Genomic DNA, 21,956 nt, shown 5'->3' on the forward strand with positions numbered 1-21,956 from the left:
AAAATGATTTACTATTTTTAATAAATGTATCCAAAAGGAGAAGCAGTATGGTTCAGGATAAGAACGTCTCTTGATTCAGGAGTCAAGAGAAGTAGAGTTCTGGTCCATTTATTTGGGATGTACCTCATGTATTTCACTTAATGTCTTAGCTTCCTTTTCTTTACAAGGAAAGTCAGGAACTCTATGGGAGCCCTCTTTGGAACCAACCTATGGCAGATAAAGCTAATAGTGAAGAAAGCTGAGCGCCGAAGAATGGATGCTTTTGAACTGTGGTGTTGGAGAAGACTCTTGAGAGTCCCTTGGACTGCAGGGAGATCCAACCAGTCCATTCTGAAGGAGATCAGCCCTGGGATTTCTTTGGAAGGAATGATGCTAAAGCTGAAACTCCAGTCCTTTGGCCACCTCATGGGAAGAGTTGACTCATTGGAAAAGACTCTGATACTGGGAGGGATTGGGGGCAGGAGGAGAAGGGGACGACAGAGGATGAGATGCCTGGATGGCATCACGGACTCGATGGACGTGAGTCTGAGTGAACTCCGGGAGTTGGTGATGGACAGGGAGGCCTGGCGTGCTGCGATTCATGGGGTTGCAAAGAGTCGGACACGACTGAGTGACTGGACTGAACTGAACCCCAAAATGGCCCTAGACTCCTTTTTGGTACAGCACTGTCAGCACCTATATGGTTGGTATTCTAGATGAAATCTGTCATCTCAGCCTTATAAGGTCCCTTCTAACTCCATGATTCCATGACTTCCCATAGGCCATCTCCCTCTCCCAGTCATTACTGTCTTTTTCACATGAGTGTCAGGGTTGAAACTCACTAGGTAAATTTAAGCATTCTTATTCTTTGTAGTCAGGGATAGCATGTGTATATTTCACACAGGACTGTAGACTGATGTTTATACCTGCCCGAAATGCATGTGTAGAGACCTCATCCACAATATGACAGTGTTTGGAGGTAGGGCCTTTGGGATGTATTTAGGTCATGAGGGCAGAGCCCTCCTGAATGAGGTAAGTACCTTGTAAATGACCCTGGAGGGATTTCTCGCTCCTTCTATCATGTGAGGACAGAGCAAAAAGATTTGTGAATGAGGAAATGTCAGGTGGGCCCTCACCTGACATCAGATCTGCCAGTGATTTAGTCTTGTACTTCTTTGTCTCCAGAACTGTGAGAAATAAATATCTGTTGTTGATAAGCCATCCAGTCTATGGTATTCTGTTATAGCAACTCGAATGGACTAAGGTATATTGCACTATTAAGAAAAAATGATTGGAGAAAATTCATGGGTACACTTAAAATTCCAAGTGAAGTGGAACAAGTCAAAATGGTCAATGATAACTTGATTGACTCATTTTAACTCCTAAGTGTTTCTGTGGCAAAAACCTCAGGTTAGTGAAGTTCATAGTAATGTTGTATCTGTTTGGAGGGCACATAATGAAGCAGGACTTACCCTAAATTGAGAGAGAAGAGGCCTGAGTTCTAGCTCTGCAAACTTGTTAACCTGGTTAGTATCTTCAGCTATGTAATGATAACAGACCAGGGCTTCTTGGACATTAATACAGTGTGTGAATTATCTGGGGGCCATAATTAGGTGCAGATCCTGATTTAGTAAGTCTGGATGGACCTTGAGATTTTGCATTTTTAACAGGCTCCCAGATGTGCTACTACTGTGTGCCATGGACCAGAGTTTGCTTTATGAAAGTGCTGTGATGATATGAGGCTCTTTGTGCTGAATCTTTAAATCTTTACTTCTTTCTTTCCACCTGTTTCACATCATCCATTAAACTTTTTTTTTTGAAGCCTTGTTTTCCTAGACTCATTCCCTGTTTTCTCAGGCTAACAGCTTCTTTAGTTTTGCTGTTTTTCTTTTTCCAGAACCAACTTCATAGGTGGTCAGTCATTCAAGTTAGTGTGGTAGTATAATAGAGTAGAAAGAGGCTTTGATTTGAAGAAAATTGGATTCAAATTCCTCCCTCACTGATGAGCAGCCTTATGTAGTTGACTTGGTTTTCCTCTCAAAGCTTTGAATACCTTCCAGATAGGGTTGCTGAAAGGAGTAGAAATTATATGTAAAGCCCTCAGCACAGTGTTAAGTGTTCAGTAGGTGCTCAAAACACAGAAGCTGTGTTTATTCTTATTGGCATCCTGATTTGGTTTTGTAGAGGAGAAAAAAGCTGTGGAGATCACTTACTATCTCTGTATTGTTAAATCCAGTGACACTTCTCCACCATTTATCTAACCTGACTTCTCAGCAGCATTTGGTATTGTTGATACTTACTACTTTTTGAAACATTCTTCTTCACTTCCAGGATACCATATACCTTACATTAACACTTAATGCTGTTGCTTTTTTAATGTCTTTCAGAAGCTGCTGCTGATCTTGTAGAATCCTAAATTTTGAATTCCACAAGGCTTAGTCTTAGATTAGGTTTTCTTCTCTTATTCTATACTCTTCCTAGGTAACTTCTTTTGTATGTTGAAGGTTTCCAGGTCTTTATTTCCATTCCAAGCTCCAGACTTATATATACAGTTGTTTTCCATGGATGTCTCAAATGTAACTCAGATTCTTGTACTCAAACTAATGGGAACCTTAAGAGTGCTAGACTGTAAACGTTTTTGAAGAATGAGTTAACCCTTCAAAAAAGTTTATTTCCAGCCAGTTTTCCCCCCAATTTCTCTTTAGCAGGAAATAGTTTGTATACTAAAATAATCATTTAAAAATAATTGACAAAATAAATATTAAATAGAAGTTGACAGTCCGAACGGTAACAGTAAACCTTTATTGAGCTGTTGCTTTGTACTAGGCACTTCGTTTCTTTCTCATAACAGCTCACTGAGGTAGGTAATAATATAGGTAATGTTAGATTAAAAGTTAATACACTGTAATGTTTATAAGTAATTTATTGATCTGGGTCTCAGTTTCCTTCTCTGTGAAACACAAGATGATATTATTATTTGTCTCTTACAAACATTAACATCTCTTAAGAAGTAATTAAAGAATTAATATGTAAAAGTCTTTGAAAAATATGCCTGGCACTTATGATAAGCACTGCATACATGTTAAGATTATGACTTATTAGTTATCTTAGGTTTACAGGAGAGTAAACTGAGCCTCAGTGAAGTTGGTCCAAGTCTCACACCTAGTAAATGACAGTGTCAGGCTTCAGCATAGACAGTCTGACTCCAGAACTCCCTTAACCACTCTGTTTCACTTCATCTCAACCAATAAGAATTTATCTCCTTTTGCACACAGACTCTAAATTAATGGTCTCATTGTGATCATAAGAGAATTATAAATCACTTCAACTCTCACGCCTGGTGTTTGAAATATAGAAGATCTAAAATATGCAGGTAAAATTTCACTTCAGTAAGTTATGAGAGAGCTTCCCTGGTAGCTCAGTCGGTAAAGAATCTGCCTACAGTGCAGGAGATCCGGGTTCGATCCCTGGGTCAGGAACATCCCTTGAAGAAGGAAATGGCGACCCACTCCAGTATCCTTGCCTGGAGAATCCCACGGACTGAGAAGCCTTGTGGGCTACAGTCTATGTAGGCAAGAGTCAAACACAACTTAGTAACTAATCCACCACCGAGATATGAGAAACACAAGGATATACATCTTAATTCCATTTTATTCCATGTGTATTTTTGTTTTTTCCCTTTTCTTGTTAGCAGTTAAGTCACCAAAATCCCTAGAAAGTGGAAGTCCTAATTCTATATTACTCTTAAGTGACTTTAGTTGTCTTTTACTTACTCTGTTAAATTCTCTCTGGCTGAAAATTGGAGGCTCAGTAACATGTTGTGTCCACATAGTATGCTTAAAATTAATAATTTCTATGATTTTGATTAACGTCTTGAAATGATGTGGTGATTTGTCTGTTTTCAGATGTCTAAGTTATTTCAATTTCCCAAAGAATTTTCCTTTGAATTTTATCAGCTGCTTTTTGAATAAGAGCTTTGATTTTAGCATTATGATATCTTTATATTACATTCTAGATGTGGTTGAATCTGCTTAATTTATAAGCTTTAAAGCACATCTGGTTATTATTTACAGTTTCTATAGCAGATTTGTCCCCCCGCTCCCACCATTACTTCTTTCTTTTTTCCCACTGTTGATTTTTTATTCTTATTCCTTTGCAGTAATTTTTTTTTTAACTTTGTGTTTAGACGGTATAAAGGCAGAAGATACAGAGTCTTTCATAGCATTTGAACTTAGTAGGGAGATGGGGTAGCAGGTTCTGGAAAAGGAGTGGACTTTGAACAACCAGAATCATCTATGGGGAAGAGTCTGTTTTTACTTGTTTTTGGAACTGAATTCTATGACCTAGTGTATTTACTTTGGGGAAACACTTAAAATGGTTATAATATCAGCTAAGACTCTATTGTGACAGAAAACTCCATTGAAACTGGCTTAAGTGGGGGCCAGCTGGGGGCACAATTTATAAGGGTTTTTGTAAACTGGTCCAGGATAGGTGCAGCATCAAGAATAGCTCCACCCATGGCTCAAAGTCATCAAGACTCAGTTTCTGTATGTTTCTTAGTACTGCTTCCTCAGTGTTAACTTTATTCTCAAGCCATGCATGAGCAAAAGATAACTTTTAGTCCATTCAGCCCCTAAATCCTTAATCTGAAAAAATTAACTATCTTTTTTCCTGGAAGTCCCAGCAAAAGTCTTACTGTATCTCATGGATTCATACTTGTCCACTGCCCTTGTGGCCAAGGGAATGTGACGTTCAGATCATCTGGGACAGAGCCATGTACCCAGCTTTTGAGTTTGAGGGTTAGTCAACTACATCAGACACACATAAACTATATGTATTTACAAAGGGGAATGAAGATATCAGTATACCACCTGAAGGGTGACTGATTGATTGTTGGGCAGTGGAAAATAGATGTACTTTGTAGTATCTTTTCCATTTTAAGAGTTAGCACGCAACTAGCAAAGATCAGTTTGATTATTTTTTAATGTAATATTTAGTGCTAATTTGAAATTTGTGTGATTTCACTTTTAAATTACTAAAAGCAGTATGTAAATGGAATTGCTAGAATTTTCACCTCTGAAGAGCTTTGAGAATGTATCAAAATGTAAAATTTGGTGCTGTTTTAACAAATACCATACTACTAATTTTCCTATTAGCTGTAGTAATCCAATTTGTTGATAGCTAGTTCTTATGAGATAAGGCATTGTCTTTATGGATTAACATCTTTTTCTAGGTTAACACTTCCTGGTGGCTCAGAGGTTAAAGCATCTGCCTCCAATGCAGGAGAGCCAGGTTCAATCCCTGGGTCAGGAAGATCCCCTGGAGAAGGAAATGGCAACCCACTCCAGTATTCTTGCCTGGAGAATCCTATGGACTGAGAAGCCTGGTAGGCTACAGTCCACAGGGTCACAAAGAGTTGGACACAAATGAGTGACTTCAGAAGAAGAATGCCTTAAGCAGACTGGGCTCTTGGACCAAGAAGTTCATAAAGAACCATAAAATCAAAGATTCTCTTGGACATTCAGGGCCTTAGAGAGAGGAGGGAGGAGTAAGGGGTTATAAGGGACACTAGTAAAGGCATCAGGAGAAGGCAATGGCACCCCACTCCAGTACTCTTGCCTGGAAAATCCCATGGATGGAGGAGCCTGATAGGCTGCAGTCCGTGGGGTGGAGAAGAGTCAGACACGACTGAGCGACTTCACTTTCACTCTCATGCATTGGAGAAGGAAATGGCAACCCACTCCAGTGTTCTTGCCTGGAGAACCCCAGGGACGACGGGGCCTGGTGGGCTGCTGTCTATGGGGTCACACAGAGTTGGACACGACTGAAGTGACTTAGCAGCAGCAGCAGCAGCAGTAAAGGCATCACATATTGATTTCTATGACTGATTTTAGTCTGAAAATGAAAACTAGATTCTTATTGAAAAAATGATATTGTAGGATTACTCTTGCTTTTTAACATCAAAAATATGAAGTGGTAAATGTTATTTGCATTTCAGTCTCTAATACAATCATTTAGATACTGCTTCTGGTTCTTCGGTTACATTAATATGTATATGAATGAATATATCCATCCCCATAGAGCTTTAATATTCTATAGTCTCTAGGAAATGTTAGCTTTTTCTTTTAAATTTCTTGCCATCATAGAAATATTTATGCTTTATGCACCAAATTAAAATGAAGACTCCAAAGGATATAACGTAAATGTATATTTAACATCATCTTGTGCTTTATTATTAAGTGCTGCAGAATGAGGAAAACAGTTTTTATCTTGGGAGTTTTCAGCTTTAATAGGAGATAGCATAAGCTCATACATACCTATAATGTAAAAGTTTTATAAGAATAAGAGTTCAGGGGATAAGGAAAAATTACGTTATAAGAAAAGGAATATCAAAACGGGTCTTGAAACATTAACAGAATTTCTTTTCAATTAAATAGTGAAAACATTAAAACAGTTACTGTTTACTGAGCATTTGTCATATATTCAGTTTCATTTTTGTCAAAAATATGTGGTATATGTGACATAGAGAGGGACAGCCATGGCACTTTATATTTGGAAGAAGTTGGAAAGAATTTGAAGTACAGTGAATTCAGAAGACACAGGGTTTAAAACTTAAAAATTGAAGTAATGGAGCTTATTGGGACACATTAATTGGGGACCTTTCTGTTTCAGCCACCACAATAGCTCTTCCTAGTGTAAATAAAAATTTGAGAATCATTTCTTAGTGAATATTTTCACTATTTAGTTGAAAAGAAATTCTGTTAATGTTTCAAGACCCGTTTTGATATTCCTTTTCTTATACTGTAATTTTTCCTTATCCCCTGAACTCTTATTCTTATAAAACCTTTACATTATAGGTATGTATGAACTTATGCTATCTCCTATTAAAGCTGAAAACTCCCAAGATAAAAACTGTTTTCCTCATTCTGCAGCACTTAATAATAAAGCACAAGACGATGTTAAATATACATTTAAAAAATTTAAAAATTACTTTGTTTCTCTGTAGGTAATCAGTGATTTGAATCAAAACTTAATAGTACATGACAGAAAACAACAAAATTTTGTAAAGCAATTATCCTTCAATTAAAAAACTTAATAGTATTTACATTGCTTTGAAGGGAAGTCACTCAGTTGTGTCCAACTCTTTGCCACCCCATGGACTAGCCCGCCAGGCTCCTCTGTCCATGGGATTCTCCAGGCAAGAAGACTGGAGTGAGTTGCCATTTCCTTATCCAGGGGATCTTCCCAACCCAGGGATAGAACCCAGGTCTCCTGCATTGCAGGCAGATGCTTTATCCTCTGAGCCACAAATTAATCTAACATTAGAGTCATTATTAAAGAAATCCCTGTGACTATATGGATCACCAATATTAGCAGTTGTAGACTGTATTCTATATCTTATAGAATCAGCAGTGTATCTATTTACTTGGTTTTTATATAGATACTAGTGCATTTTGGCACCCCACTCTAGTACTCTGGCCTGGAAAATCCCATGGATGGAGGAGCCTGGTGGGCTGCAGTCCATGGGGTCGCTAAGAGTCCGACACGACTGAGTGACTTCACTTTCACTTTTCACTTTCACGCATTGGAGAAGGAAATGGCCACCCACTCCAGTGTTCTTGCCTGGAGAATCCCAGGGACTGCGGAGCCTGTTGGGCTGCCGTCTATGGGCTTGCACAGAGTTGGACACGACTGAAGCGACTTAGCAGCAGTAGCAGCAGCAGCAGTAGTGCATTTTACAAATATAGGATGGTACATTTAAAGTAGATTTTCCACAGTACAGTGTGACATTAAATGAGTGGTCTTAGAAAATTTGTAATTGGTCTAAATATTTACTGAAGAACATTTTCATAATAACAAAAAAGGGAGTAATATATTTCATGAGCTATTAGACAAAGCCAGTTCGAATATGATTTTAATTGCAGTTTATTGAATTATATGAGAAAGAGCCCAGAGTAGTTTAAACATATAAGATCTGAATTTATGGTCTTCTGAGCCTAGTATTTTTTTCATTGAATGTTAGGGTTATATATTAAAGTGCCTGCATTTATGTTTCTCTACAAAACATTGTTCTGACAGTAAGTTTAAGTCATTTTCACAATTTATTTGCTGTCTAAAAATTTCCCTTGACTTCACATTTTGTTCTGAATGTCTTGGTTTCCTTCCTCCACCTACACAATATTGAAGGCAAGTGAATCAAGAGTTGCAAAGTAACAGTGAATTTGAGAACCCTGGCTTTTTTTTTTTTCCCCCAAAACAAAATAAACCTTTCTTATAAGGTTACTTTTTATTGATACCAAAAAAAGAGCTTTTTGGCGAGTGTTCAGTAAATGTGTGAATAACCTAATTGATTTAGTGGAATGAATAGGAAGCTTTGCTATTTGTCTTTGTAGCTACTTGGCTCAGTAAACACAGTGATAGACCAAATGCTGCATGGTTTAAGGTAAAAACAAAACCAAAAACCCTTAAAGCCCTCCAAATGTTTAGATCCAAAGAGCAAATTTCATGTCTGTGTCACAACCTCCTAAGAGAAAGAGCAGTATGTTAATTAAATCTTACTTCTGTTGCAACAAATAATCATGTTAAGTACATAAAATTCAGTGTTTTGACCAATGTTAATATGTGAAAATATCTATAGTAAAGCCTCTCCTTAAGAATAGTAAACTGTATGCAATTCAAAGATATGTGTGGAAATTTAAATATATATATACTTTACAATAAAACTCCAATAAGGGCAGGAAGCATAATGAGGGCAAAGATAACAGCAGAAGCAAATTAAGAATTTTTAAAAAACTCATTATAGATATCATATTCAACTCAGTCTGTAAATTTTAGGTTAAAAGGTTGAAAAGGTTAAGTTTTAGGAAATTTCAGATAAAGACTAAAAGGTAAAATTTTTGGAAATTTTTGAGGTCTGATAAAAAGATATTCTATAGTGGGAGAAGAAAGATAAAGAAGTGTTGGTGGCAATTAAAATGTATACAGTACTTTTAAAAAGTACATTTGGAATCTGATTACTTAGCCTGAAATGCACAGAAGTGTATCATGTATAGGTCTATTTGCTTGTAAGACCATTAAATGGTTAAAAGTAGGAAATCTCAGAAGAATTCCGGGGGGAAAAGGAGTTTTCCCTAATTTTAAGGACTTCATTAAAATATTTCTCAATTATCTTTGTATCTGTAATTTCTCTTACAGTACCTGACCCATAGTAGGCACTTCATAAACTGAACTAATTACAGTTTTAGAAATATCCATATAAGACAGTATTATTTTGTTGGGCTTTAAAACAATACTCTCCCCACCACCACCTACCATAAGGCACACACCTCTGTATCTCAGATTTGCTACAAATAGGTTTTCGGTTTTGAATGTAAAGAAAACTGGTATTTTTCATCTATACAGTCTTAGCTTGAACTGAAATTACTTAAAAGGGAAGTCAATTTAACAGCATTCCTTCTTTTCAGGTGTCTGATGTATATAGAATATGGATTCTAAATGATATGGTTGGAAAGAATCTGGTTTTATCTGAGATGACTGGTTGGAAAAAAGTAAACTAAGGTGGAGAATTGGTTTGAGAAATAGATTTCTTCTTGTCTAGTGGTCATTCCTAACAAATGTAGTTAAAGGGAAGCTAAATTCTGGCTTTCAAATGGTTAGCTGAGGCAACAACCTTGATTTTCCGGGTTAGTTCCAGTTTCAGGTACAAAATTCCTTTGACAAGGAAAAGAACTATGGTTAGCAAAACTGCAACTGTTGCAATCAAAATCTGATTGGAAATAAAGTTCAAGATAGTTAGGAAACTTCCCTGGTAGTATAGTGGTTAAGAGTCCTCCTGCCAGAGCAGGGGCCACAGGTCTGATCCCTGATCTGGGAAGATCCCACATGGCGCCACAGAGCTGCTAAGTCCATGCGCCACAACTACTGAAGCCTTTGCTCAGCAGCAAGAGAAGCCATCACTGTGAGAAGCCTGGGCACCACAACAAGGAGTGGCCCCGGAAAGCCCACAGCAACGAAGACTCAGCGCAGTTAAAAATAAATCTTTTTTTTTTTTTTTTTTAAGAAAAAGTTAAATGTTGTTTTAAGTTTTTTAAACTTATTTTTAATTAGAGGATAATTGCTTTACAATGTTGCGTTGGTTTCTGCCGTACATCAACATGAATCAGCCTAGGTGTACACATGTCCCTTACCTCTTGAACCTCCCTCCCACATCCCACCCCATTCCCCACTCTGGGTTGTCACTGAGCACCAGGCTGAGCTGGGAGGGAGAGGGTGGGGAAAATTGAGAGAGTGGCATCGAAATACATACATTACCACATGTAAAACAGACAGCTGGTGGGAAGTTGCTTTATCACACAGGGAGCTCAGCCTGGTGCTCTATGAACATACTTTTAATACAACAGAGTTCCAGAAGGCATCTACTTCCAATTCAGTGTTAATAACCTGACTTACTTAACTTTGTTTAGGAAACATTGCTGTGATGGCCATAATCTACTAAAACATAGTCTCCCAACAAGTTTATACAGAATCATGGTCTTTGAAAACTTTTCAAACCAGCTCTTAATGGCTTGGGATTGGATGAGTTTTGTGCTTTTGTCTTCCCATGTTTTGTTGTTACTGTTTAATAAATATAAGCAAAGGGTTAGGTCACAGCCTGGACTTCTGCAATATGCTTTAAGAGAATGTTTTTTTCTGGTCTTGGTAATCTATCCATGATTGAAAAAATACAGTGTGAAGAGATTTTCTTTGTTGTCACGCTATAATGAGGAATCAGGAATTATTGTCATACTTTTTCTTTATGTGGAAACTGAATTTTTTAAACTGAGGTTTTATATTTTATTGCACAAATGTTAAAGATCGTAACTGACAAGTGATTTCTTTAGCTTCCTTCCAATCTTACCCCACCCAGCTCCTCATCCTCATAGGTAAACTCAACCATAGTCAGGTTCTCCTGGTTCTCAGTAACCTAAAAATATGAAAACCCTATCCAGCATCAGACATTCTTTTTGATCAGTTTTGGCCTGGCTAGTTTTAAATAGCTTAATAAGCATCCTTCAGCTTCATATGCTGGCTAAGTCACTTTAGTTGTGTCTGATTCTTTATAACCCCAATAACTGTCAGCTTTATATACACATTCTTATTTACAAATGTGTCTTCCAGAAACATGTATGCAAATGATCTCACATTTGCACATTACTGGTTTGTTCTTGACCCATGGACCTGAGGAAAAGGACAGGTACAAATCCATTTCTGTATGGTGATCCCAGGGTCTTTTCCCTTCCTTAGGGAAGACCGTTTACCTGGGAGAAATTGAATAGTAACATACACAAATGCTCAGGGAGCCCACCAGCCTTCTGTATTCATCAATATAGATTTCCATAAATAAAGAGTAAAGAATCATCAAAACACTGTGCAGAGACTCAGTAACTAGAATAAGGAGGCGTGTGGCTTGTGTCTTTGTGGGCCTTCCGTGGCTTATGTCATCCATTCCATCATAATACATTGGCATGTATTTCCCTCTTCGTCTTCAGATCTCTTAATTAGTTTAATCTGTTAGGAAGATAACTCTTTCTTCAGGATGACTTCTCAAGAATCCCAAAAATGATGTGTCTCGTGCTAAGTAGCTTCAGTCTTGTCTGACTCTCTGTGATCCTATGGGCTATGCCCCACCAGGCTTCTCTGTCCGTGGGATTCTCTAGGCATGAATACTGGAGTGGGTAGCCATTCCTTTCTCCAGGAGATCTTCCTCATCTGGGGATCAGACCCGCATCTCTGTCTCTTACATCTCCTACAGTGGCAGGCTGGTTCTTGGCCACTGGCACCACCTGGTAAGCCCTTTATGTGTCTACTCCAGCCTATATTTTTAGATCAAGCTATCCCATCGGTCTACTCAAATTTGGCAAAAACCCATTTACCATAATGTAGTAATAAGCAGACTAAAAAAATTAATCTGACATAATATCAAATTTGATCATGGACATTGTGGCCAGACGTCTTTTGGCCCTGGCTTGATTGATTGATTGAATTTTGCCAGCTAGAATGATAGACAGGATGTATGTTTAAATTCAGATCTCAACTTCTGCCACTTAGTTTCTGAATGACCATGAGCACATGATTTATTTCCTCATCTGTCATAGACAGTTAGAAAGATTGAGTTTAACACAGGCATACAAGTTGTTTTCTTCCCTTTCTGAAAGCCTTTCTTAAAGACTTTTGACTAACTCCAGAGAAAAGTTCAATCTCTTTACCCAGACTCTTAAGGCCTGCTGTATCAGGCTCTTCTTTACCTTTCAGTTCCTGGGAACCTAACCTTTCCTGAGCACACAGTACATTTTTTTTTTTTTTTTTTTAAATCTTGATGCATGTTGTTTCTTCCACCTGAAATGATTTTTCCCCACTTAGCAAAATCTAGTCTGTCCCTCAGGGCCCAACTCAAGTACCTTTCCTTCTGTGAACCTTTCCCTGGGTGCTCTTCAACCAACATGGTAATACTTTTCCTTGAAGTGTTACATTATCTATTCCCTTTTGCTTTAGTATGGTACCTGATTTGGGTTGAACTGATTGATTTACACCTTTTCCCCTCCAAACTGTGAGTAAATGAGTAGTGGTATACGGAATCATACTTTTTGCATTAGTTTGAATATTCTTATTGCTTCTGGCATTATAGTAAACGCTATTTGTTGGGATTGTAATTGTATTATTATTCTCTAGGTGTGACTCCAGATGTATAAAATTAAAAGTAAGGAGACCATAGGCCTCAGTTTGAAAATTACTCAAACATCTAAGCTAATTAAAGTGTAGGGAAGCCCACAATTGCTGCTGTTAGTAGAGGAAATCATTAATGGCATTTAGTGGAATCTAGAGGATTGGGAGAAGGGTGGCTCTTTATAATCCTGCTGTCAAGAGATACCATCATCTGGTAACCTAGACCTTAGTTTTCTGTTTTCAGCTATTTAGCCAAATGAGACTGTAAGCTATTTAATACTCAAAATATTTAAATAACACTTCCCTTTATAATAAACTGGTAAATGTAAGTTAAATTTTCTCCTGAGTTGCGTGAGCCATGCTAGTAAGTTAGGGACCATGAAGTTATGGGAACCCCTGATTTATGGCAGAATTCCAAGAATGGGCTTGATGAAGGACAGAAATGGTATGGACCTAACAGAAGCAGAAGATATTAAGAAGAGATGGCAAGAATACACAGAAGAACTGTACAAAAAGGATCTTCATGACCCAGATAATCACGATGGTGTGATCACTCATCTAGAGCCAGACATCCTGGAATGTGAAGTCAAGTGGGCCTTAGAAAGCATCACTACGAACAAAGGTAGTGGAGGTGATGGAATTCCAGTTGAGCTGTTTCAAATCCTGAAAGATGATGGTGTGAAAGTGCTGCACTCAATATGCCAGCAAGTTTGGAAAACTCAGCAGTGGCCACAGGACTAGAAAAGGTCAGTTTTCATTCCAATCCCAAAGAAAGACAATGCCAAAGAATACTCAAACTACCGCACAATTGCACTCATCTCACATGCTAGTAAAGTAATGCTCAAAATTCTCCAAGCCAGGCTTCAGCAATACGTGAACCGTGAACTTCCTGATGTTCAAGCTGGTTTTAGAAAAGGCAGAGGAACCAGAGATCAAATTGCCAACATCCGCTGGATCATGGAAAAAGCAAGAGAGTTCCAGAAAAACATCTATTTCTGCTTTATTGACTATGCCAAAGCCTTTGACTGTGTGGATCACAAGAAACTGTGGAAAATTCTGAAAGAGATGGGAATACCAGACCACCTAACCTGCCTCTTGAGAAATCTGTATGCAGGTCAGGAAGCAACAGTTAGAACTGGACATGGAACAACAGACTGGTTGCAAATAGGAAAAGGAGTACGTCAAGGCTGTATATTGTCACCCTGCTTGTTTAACTTCTACGCAGAGTACATCATGAGAAACGGTGGGCTGGAAGAAACACAAGCTGGAATCAAGATTGCCGGGAGAAATATCAATAACCTCAGATATGCAGATGACACCACCCTTATGGCAGAAAGTGAAGAGGAACTAAAAAGCCTCTTGATGAGGGTGAAAGAGGAGAGTGAAAAAGTTGGCTTAGAGCTCAACATTCAGAAAATGAAGATCATGGCATCTGGTCCCATCACTCCATGGGAAATAGATGGGGAAACAGTGGAAACAGTGTCAGACTTTATTTTTTGGGGCTCCAAAATCACTGGAGATGGTGATTGCAGCCATGAAATTAAGAAAAGTTATGAGCAACCTAGATAGTATATTCAAAAGCAGAGACATTACTTTGCCGACTAAGGTCCGTCTAGTCAAGGCTATGGTTTTTCCTGTGGTCATGTACGGATGTGAGAGTTGGACTGTAAAGAAGGCTGAGCGCCGAAGAATTGATGCTTTTGAACTGTGGTGTTGGAGAAGACTCTTGTGAGTTCCTTGGATGCAAGGAGATCCAACCAGTCCATTCTAAAGGAGATCAACCCTGGGATTTCTTTGGAAGGAATGATGCTAAAGCTGAAGATCCAGTACTTTGGCCACCTCATGGGAAGAGTTGACTCATTGAAAAAAACTCTGATGCTGGGAGGAATGGGGGGCAGGAGGAGAAGGGGACGACGGGATGAGATGGCTGGATGGCATCACTGACTTGATGGACGCGACTCCTGAGTGAAATCCGGGAGTTGGTGATGGGTAGGGAGGCCTGGCGTGCTGCGATTCATGGGGTAGCAAAGAGTCGGACATGACTGAGTGACTGAACTGAACTGAACTGAAGGATTGCCTGAGATTTGCAGCTGGCATCGTAAGTGCTGAAGTGGGGCTCTTTTATGGGACTGAGTCCTTTAACTTGTGGGATTTGTGCTAACTCCTCCAGGTGGATAGTGTCAGAATTGAATTGAATTCTTGGACACTCAGTTTGTATCAGAGAATTGATGAGTTGGTCTTAGGGGAACACCCTTCACTTGTATTTATTGAAGGTGCTGTAAGATGTCAGCAAAACCAAACAAAAATGTCTACATAAAAGGTAGATTGACATAATATAAAATTAAAAATTCCAAGCCTGACTCTGAATTTTGTGATTTTTGTACAAGAAGCAGTTGGGTTGGGAAAGTCTTCAGCTCTGTTTGTTAAAACCTATATATCTTGTAGAATGTTCAAATGGTTGTTTCCCTCAGTTTCTTTGGTTCAAGAAGTAGTAAGTTCAAGATCAGTACTTGAATTCCACATGCACGCCAGCATCCAGTGATCTAGAGTCTATGGCATTTTTTTTAAAATGTGGAAATGCTGTGTTTCTTTGATAATATAATAGTTTAATTGAGATATACTTTATATACCATGCATTTGAAATGTAAACTGTATACTTCAGTGCAGTCACAGAGTTGTATAACCGTTATTACAATCTTAGAACATTTTTATCACCTGAAAAAGAAACCCCATAACCCCATAAGCATTTAACCATTGCTCCCTCAAGTTCCCATTTCCGACCCCCTGCCCCTCCCCACGCATGTCCCAGCCCTAGGCAACCACTAATCATAGTTCTATCTCCGGATTTGCCTACTCTGGACATTTCAAATAAATGGAATTATACAATATGTAGTCCTTTCTGGTTGGCTTCTTTCACTTAGCATAGGGTTTTCAGAGGTCACCTATGTTGTGGCATGTATCAGTATTTTATTCCCTGTTATTGCCAAATAACAATCAATTGTATGGATGTGCCACATTTTATTTATCCATTTGTCAGCTGATGGACATCTGGCTGATTTCCACTTTTTGGCTGTTATGGATAATACTACTGTGAACATTTGTGCACAGATATTTGTTTGAATATGTGTTTTCATTTCTTTTGAATATATACCAGGAGTGGAATTCCTGGGTCATATGGTAACTTTGTGTTGAATCTTTTGAGAAGCTGACAGATTGTTTTCCAAAGTGACTGCCCTATTTTCCTTTCCTACCAGCAGTGGTCAGGAATTTTGAATTTTCCACATCCTTGACAGTATTTCTTTTTGATTACAGCCATCCTAGTGGGTGTGAAATGTCTCATTATTCAGATTTTGATTTACCTTTCCCTAATGGCTGTTGATATTGAGCATTTTTTTGTGTGTAATTATTGATTATTTATGTTTTTTAAAAAAGAAATCTCCATGGTATGCATATCATCAAACTTTCATTTGTCTAATTTTCAGCTTTTTCTTTATGGTGTAAAGTAACAGCACACAGAAAAGAATAGAGCTAAAGGTCAATATTTGGCCATCTCACATGATAGATAATACTATGGTACAGAGTATGAGTCACTGGTCAGCTGACTGCTCTTTTCTTTAGTATTGTGATATTGCCTCCAAAACTAATGAAACAACCTAATAGAAGTGAAAAGATCTATTACCTGGCTCCACTACTTAGTTCAGTTCAGTTCAGTCGCTCAGTCGTGTCCAACTCTGTGACCCCATGAATCACAGCACGCCAGGCCTCCCTGTCCATCACCAACTCCCGGAGTTCACTCAGACTCACATCCATCGAGTCAGTGATGCCATCCAGCCATCTCATCCTCGGTCGTCCCCTTTTCCTCCTGCCTCCAATTCCTCTCAGCTTCAGAGTCTTCTCCAATGATTCAACTCTTCTCATGAGGTGGCCAAAGTACTGGAGTTTCAGCTTTAGCATCATTCCTTCCAAAGAACACCCAGGACTGATATCCTTTAGAATGAACTGGTTGGATCTCCTTGCAGTCCAAGGGACTCTCAAAAATCTTTCTCCAACACCACAGTTCAGAAGTATCAATTCTTCGGAGCTCAGCTTTCTTCACAGTCCAACTCTCACATCCATACGTGACTACTGGAAAAACCATAGCCTTGACTAGATGGACCTTTCTTGGCCAAGTAGTGTCTCTGCTTTTGAATATGCTATCCAGGTTGGTCATAACTTTTCTTCCAAGGAATAAGTGTCTTTTAATTTCCTGGATGCAATCACCATCTGCAGTGATTTTGGAGCCCTCCAAAATAAAGTCTGACACTGTTTCCACTGTTTCTCCATCTATTTCCCAGTACTATGACTTGATCAAATACCTTACCCTCTCTAGATACAGATTTTTCTCATCTGTAAAATGAGGGAATTGAAAGTTGAAGAAGCTGATAGGATATTCTTTAAGGTTCTTTCCAGCTTTACAGTGTGGTTATATGATATAGTAATACCAGTGATATTTTTGTTATTGTCATCTTCTTCCTGTCCCTAACAATGAAGAATTATGCCTTGTTGAAATATCTTAGACCTCAAATACCTTTTCTTCAAAAGAATTAGAGTCAGGTGCATTCGGCAAGTAAAAACCTGGGCACATGTTCAGTAAAAGTTTAATGTGGACTAGCGAAGGCCATCTATGTGAATTTGCCTTATGTCTTAGAGGAACATGACATACGAGTCACCAGTGAGGTGGAACTAAAGGATGAAATAGTTTACACACTTGCTGTGGGTGTGGCTAGAGGTAAAGGGCCTAGGAGGAAAGAGTCCTTGACTGCATCCTCACAAGAATTCAGAGACCATTAGAGGAGAAACAGGCTCTCAGAGGGAAGTCGTGTTCAAAGGTGAAATCAAAACCTAAACTACAACAGATAAGAAAAATAAGACATAAGAAAAGAAACATCTGGAAAGGCATACACGTTTTCAGGTAAGTGCACTTTGTTTTATTTTTCTTTTGGATTGATTTTTAAGTTTTCAGGGTACTGAAAGTTTATCACTGATCTCAAAAAAAAAAAACAAACCCAGCCCAACTGAAATAAGTCCCAGAAGTTCAGATATTATAGGTGAAGACAAGGCAGTTTGACACCTGTAAGCCAAGGCAGATTCAGAAGAAGAGTGGGGAAAGGTTATTGAGGTTAAGGTCCATTTGCCAGTTTGGTAACTTTGATTCCTGCCAGTTAGCAAAACTACTTAATGTTTTGTTTTTGTATTTGACTGGGCTTCCCCAGTGGTTCAATAGTGAAAGAATCCGCCTGCAGTGCAGGAGATTCGAGTTCAATCCCTGGGTCAGGAAGATCCCCTGCAGAAGGAAATGGCAACCCACTCTAGTATTCTTGCCTGGGAAATCCCATGGACACAGGGACAACAGAAAACAACGAGATATTACTGAATCAGACATTGTAAATAAAAAACAAACCACATGTGAAAAGCAAAAAATGTTCTTAAAAAGCAAACCCAAGTAACTAGTCAATTCAGATTGGGAAAGAAAAGCTTAAAAATTTAATTCTAGCCCTTTTCCCTTATGAATACGGGTCTTTGTCCCATTTTTAAATTGCTCATCATTCTCAATAAATAGGGAGGTTTTGTCTTCAGTGTTTTCTTGGAGTTCTTTAAGAAAAATATATTCCTTCAGATTATTTGGTAAACACAGAGCTTGAAATACATAAGGAATTTTTATACTCCTGATGGTCTGTTTTTAATCATTAAAAGATAAGTCACAATGACAGTGTATGAGCTATTGATGTATTTGATTGCCTTAGGAGGTGAGCAAGAAATACACTCCCCAAGTTAATAAGAGAGTCAGTATATTGGTCTCAAGAATGGCAGGTCCTCAAGTTTTGTTGTGGCATCAAGTTTAAGGCATAGTCAGTCACAACTACATTCTGTTTAGTATGAGTATTGGACCGGTCACGTCCGGCTTCTTGAGCAGTTTCATCAGCCTGGAATCCCATGATGCGGCAGGATCACCAAACAGCAAAACGTCAGAGTATGCCCAGATTACTTTGACAAATAGGTTTCCTGGACTGAGCATGTATCTACATTGGACAAAAGCAGACTACCTGAGCAGATTTACGTTCACAGTAACCTAAGTGGGCCTGCTGCCAGCATAATGAGCAAAAGAAACATTATGCAGATTTGCTCAAGAATAGCTGCAGGGGATATGACATAGTTATGAATGCTGGGTAGCAGCAGAAGTAGACTTGTAGCTATAAGCTAGAAGAGAGTTCATTTTGTGACAAGATATTATTTGGTAGATATTAGGTAGATAGTAGATACCCTAATTTACTACTATTTGGTAGATAACAGGGTATCTATTATTTGGCAGATATTAGGGCTACCAAATATTTTTCTATAAGAGCATTTGCTCCCTAGACTCAAGCTGAACAACAATTTAATGGGTGAGAGTATAGATAGTTTGCATGTGCAGCTTATTGAACAGGTATGGACCAGAATTTGCTCTTGTAACTTAATTTAGCATGCTTAAAAAAACCCTGAAATATAATTAAGCTCAGAGCAGGTTTATTTTTGGCTGTGTAGAGGAATAACAGGTTCCATGTATAACCCTTCACCATAAGAAAACACATTTCTTAAGAAAAGATGCAGGGAAATTTGGAAAAGCAGGCAGTAACTCTTCAAATAAAGCTTACAAGTAGGATCTAAAAGCTGCTGAAGTCAGTAAATAATTTGGTGCCTTCAGTGGCTGTTGGTGAAACTTATACAACCCCAACTCGCTCTGGGTACTGGTATCATTTCTCCATGTTCATGAGCACCCAGTGAATCTATTTTTAAAGTATAAATCTGGAAATAAGCATGATCAATTGGAAATGTGTTTGAATGTTCACCTGTTCTTACGCCTGGAATAATGTAGTTTTTTGTAACAAAATCAAAAAAATCTGCTTCGTTGGATAGTTCTAAAAGAGCCATCTTTCTTTGCATGAATGGTATTGATTCTTCTGTTTTTTTAAGTAAGAGTGTTTCTTAACAGATTAAGTATTATACTAAATCTGTTAAAATAGGCTATTACTTTATTATGAAAAGATAGTTCAGAATTTTATAATTCCAACATTTTTAGAGAACCTTTAGGTAGTCAATTCAGTCAGCCTTTTAAGAAATAGAATACTCCCTTTTGAAGTACCGTATTCCATAACTTGAAATTCAGTCTGTTAAAAATTGTCGAATGCTTTCCTCTTACTTCGTTTCTTCTCTTTTGGGATACAGACTTCCTTAGGGAGGAGAGGGGAGAAGTGAATTCTCAACTCAGCCAATAGAATCTAGAATTACATAGTGTTTACCTGTTTTCCCTAACACAGGCCCACCCACACACGTTATGAGGTGCTTAAGTGAAAGAACACTGAACTGAACACTGCTTTTCTGTGTGTGATTCCAAGTGTAACTGGAAGATGCGTTAGTACTATCTGGATTTTATCATCTGGTGAAAAGGTTGTTTATCTAGCTTGTGGTGATAGCAAAGGAATAAAGAGGTAGATGTTCTATGGCTTAATTTTAAGTGTCACATTGTCAGTGCTTCAGGTTAAAGGTAGGGTTGCAAAAGGAATGATTGGAATCATTAGATGGTTTATACTTAATTTTTTCACATTTGATTTTAGAAATATGTTATGTATAAATTATCTTTTCTTCCCTCTTGGGAGAAAGGTTGAATAAATCTCAGGCTCCAAGGATTTTGTGTTTTTAGGGAGGTTTATACTATTAATTTTTACCTCTCATTACTCTTAGAGAAATAACTACAGGGATTTACTGCCTGTTGACTGTCGGTCAGCAGAAAACTAAAAATTCTTCATTTGCAGTGTTTTTCCGATCCAGGCTACAGTATTTAGTTTTTAACATACTTTGGAATTCAGTATTATTCATTGTTTTCTTTTGGACTATTAAATTTGAGAATTACATTGCTCTATGAAGGAAATCGTTTGGTAGCCAGAATGATGGCACTGTCATTTTACTTTGGTTAGCTGTTTATAGCTTATTCAGAATTCAGCTTTTTGACTGTAAGTCTCCCAAGGTCCCCTCAAAGAGATGAGGGCTTTGAGATAACTACAATTTACTATTTAAACATTTTTACAAGGTAGGGAAAATTTATAGGATTTTTAAAAAATATTGAGAGTTTTGCTTTATAAGAATTTTAGATGATGTTTCTACCTGAATGCTTTGTGATTGTTCTATAATGTGGTAGGAAGAGATTTAATAATTCTAGATCTGCTGACTGATTAAGAGGGGGTGAGGCTCCTGCTAAAAAATGAACAGTTTTATGTTCCCAGCAGTGTTCTTTTCTGAAGCATTTTATTTTCTTTTAAAGAAAAGGTACAACTAAGATTCTCTTTTTAAAATTTTGTTTAAAACTGACTGTTTGCTAGAATACCAACATGCTGCCCAGTAATGTGTGTCCATTTTTTATCAGATTTTCTAATCTGTGAGAGGGGAGTATACACTCTCTTGGGTATGTATACAGCAGAAGACAAGGAGAAAGTTGCAGATTAGGAAGAAAAATTGATCTTAATAAGTTACCTACTTGGATAATCAGAGTGGAAAGAGGAAATTTGTAGAAATATCCCGGCTACATGTATGTATTATTTTCCTAATGAAAAGAATTAGATAGGAACACCATACTGAGTGATTTAAAATATTCACTCTGCTAAAAAATAGATGTTCTTAGCCTCCCACCCACAGTGTCTCTAAATCACTGCTATAAAAATTTATGGGGAAAACATGGTTTGGTCAAAGAAAGATCAGATGCTGTTACTTGTGAGAACTTTTCATGAACCACAGAGAAATCATAAGATGAAACTTTGGTTCATTAGTGAGATTATAATAGTCATCTTTTAATAATGACTTCTCTCTGTGGGTCGCTGACTTCACTGTTAGAAGAAATATTGGAGATTTAGTTGTTATTTGAATTTTCAACCACATTTTCTTTCCCCGTTCCTTTTTAGTAAAGCTTATGATGAAATTGTGAGACTATGAAAGAGCTAAAGTTAACTCCCTGTAAGAGCAGGAAATCGTTGCTGCTCCTTCACTAGGTTGTGTCCTACTCTGCGACCCCGTGGACTGCAACACTCCAGGCGTCCCTGTCCTTCACTACCTCCCAGACTTTGCTCAAACTCTTACGTCCATTGAGTTAGTGATGCCATCCCACCATTTTATCCTGTCACGCCCTTCTTCTGCCCTCAATCTTTCCCAGCATCAGAGTATTTCCCAGTGTGTCAGCTCTTCACAACAGGTGGCCAAAGCATTGGAGC

General features: G+C 38.1%; 1 protein-coding gene and 1 non-coding gene across 5 annotated transcripts in view; both read left to right on the forward strand.

The window, feature by feature from the left end:
• The window catches only part of PELI1 (pellino E3 ubiquitin protein ligase 1), a 57,800-nt gene that overhangs the window by 10,171 nt on the left and 25,673 nt on the right, over positions 1–21,956 (forward strand). Inside the window, exons 2-3 of one of the 4 annotated variants that reach the window (XM_060412042.1) lie at positions 168–10,147; positions 10,345–17,632. The exons of 2 other annotated variants lie outside the window; for them this stretch is intronic. The gene's annotated coding sequence lies outside the window, so the exon portion shown is untranslated. Of the gene's footprint in view, positions 1–167; positions 17,633–21,956 lie in introns of all 4 variants that reach the window. One more of the 4 variants, XM_060412041.1, reaches the window with a different exon arrangement.
• On the forward strand, positions 5,221–5,293 carry TRNAW-CCA (transfer RNA tryptophan (anticodon CCA)). The gene has a single exon. It is a non-coding gene; the product is annotated as a tRNA-Trp (tRNA).

This window comes from Ovis aries, chromosome 3 (genome assembly GCF_016772045.2).
Source record: "Ovis aries strain OAR_USU_Benz2616 breed Rambouillet chromosome 3, ARS-UI_Ramb_v3.0, whole genome shotgun sequence".
In the NCBI taxonomy this organism is placed as follows: domain Eukaryota; kingdom Metazoa; phylum Chordata; class Mammalia; order Artiodactyla; family Bovidae; genus Ovis; species Ovis aries.